The sequence below is a fragment of the Lichenostomus cassidix genome, chromosome 5, assembly GCF_008360975.1.
Source record: "Lichenostomus cassidix isolate B80296 chromosome 5, HeHo_3.0, whole genome shotgun sequence".
Classification (NCBI taxonomy): Eukaryota; Metazoa; Chordata; class Aves; order Passeriformes; family Meliphagidae; genus Lichenostomus; species Lichenostomus cassidix.
In genome coordinates this window covers 60,479,183-60,481,335 of record NC_139486.1, presented here as the reverse complement: position 1 = coordinate 60,481,335, position 2,153 = coordinate 60,479,183, and positions in this window count along the sequence as shown.

The window sequence follows — 2,153 nt, the reverse complement described above, 5'->3', positions numbered from 1 at the left end:
TAATTTTGCTTCCTTTGGCAAACAAGTGAATAGATGACAGAGGTGACTGCATACCACAATTCTTCCTCCAGAATTGCAACAATTTTAGTTAACTAAGACACTTTTGAAAAGCATTTATTATGCCTTGTGACTCCATTTTATACAGTCTTGAAGTTCTTCTCATATTCTCTGTGGGAGATAATGATAGGTGGCTCTTCCAGTGGCTTGCTGGACATATCCCTGTGCACTTAGTATTTGAAAAATGCCAGCTCAGCCTTCAGGGTTTTTTTATCTGACCATCTTCTTTCTCTTTATGCTGGGAAAATTGTAGCTCTACAAATATAGAAAAGGTTTTGAGTACAGAATGAAATATGAAGTTTATGATTAAGGAAGCCTGATGATCTGGAGTTTATTCCTGAATTAGCAACAGATTTCCCATGACCTTAGCTTCATCATTTAGATACTGCAAGAGCTATTTCATCTTTTAAAAAAGAGATGGTATGTCTGGAGGGTGCAGGAAAGAAATCAAGAAAGGCTTCAGATTCTACACTGCCTTGAATCCAGGGAAACATCAGACCTACTTCAATAAACAAAATTAATTTTGTTAACTTATCATTACTTTTCATAAAGTTAAGGCTAATTACTACATCATCATTTTTTGTAAGGTTTTGTAGTTGCTCCTAGGATTTATGTGGCATCAGTCTCCCAGTAATAACTTTTAAATTCATTCACCAAACCCAGTTTGAAAGAAAAGCTGAAGTGTGAGAGATGAGTGCCACACATTTTGTGACATCTGGTAGCAGGCAGAGCAGAGTGCCCAAAGTGCTCTCAATCAAGGGAAAAATCAAATTATCTGACCTACTTGGCTTGTCAGTGAGCCAACAGAAACTGGGGAAAGGGCAACACATGCCCTCTTCCCTCCCAAAAGGCTAAGGGATGCAGAAATGAGATTAAAGGGAACCCAGCAGAGTGAACTGCACGGAGAACTACAGGGAGATAGTACAAGGTCAAGTATCAGCAACAGAGCACACACAAGTCAAGCTCATCCTCCTGTGCATAAAGGGAAGTTAAGGAGCATGATTTTGGTTTTGCTATCTCTACTTGTACAATACTTGCATGCTTTTTGTAAGCCATTGGCTAGCTGCAGCAGCACACTGGAGCTGTGAGAACAAAAGCTAGGTTTGTTGCAGCCATGGGAATTCATTCCAGTGAAAGCACAGAGGTGGGTGGGACAGGATCTCAGGGAGCAGCTGAGCCACCAGCACGCAGGGGCAGAGTCACTAACAGCAGCCAGAAATACAGCAGGTGACTCAAATCCCTCCTGAAAGAGCTCTGCACTGAAGGGGAGTCTGCAACCTCCCAGGTACAGAGCTAGAGAGCATCCTCAGTTCCAAACTCCAGCTTCTCCTAACCAGCACACAGAGATTACACAGCATTAACAGTTCGCTCCTCTCAACCATTTATACAACGGAATATTGTATTAAAAACTATCTGCCTGCCTCTTGTCGGTCTGAACAAATTATTTCCTCTAAAGTTCTTCTAAACTCACACCTTTCAAATGTCATAAGACCTCTGTTACTGTAATAAAAACCTTCCCCCAGCTATTAATTTAAAATGCAGGGCCCAATGGGGAAACAGTGGAGTCCAAAAGGAAGTACTGTTACAAATTACAGCAAAGCAATTTTCTTTTGATCTCTTTCAGATGCTGTTAGCTCATTCAATTTGCCCCATAAGATTTGTCTTCTAATACCACCTTTTCCCTGCCATATACTCCTAAATCATAATAATGCATATTTATCTCTTGAACTTTACTTCAATAATTTTGAAGTAATTTCCTCCAGTTTCTCAAGGTCATTTTGAAACAGTGTCATACACAGGCAGGTGAAAAGATAAACCACCCAGCAAGGTAAGAGATAGCTCTGAAATGTGAGGTGAAGGTAATTAATCTATACCCTGCATCATTTTCCTATTGGCCCTATGTTTTTCTCTAGCTTTATGTGTCCTTTTCTTCTTTTTTTCTGCACTTTAAGAAGTGCTGGAGGGATGTAAATCAGTATTCCCCAAAATGTGTCAAGTTCATAGTGAAGCATGCCTGTGAGGTTCATCACTGTATTGCTGTATTTTTACTAAAATAAAAATTTTTAAAATCTTTACTAAAAGAATCAAGAACACTT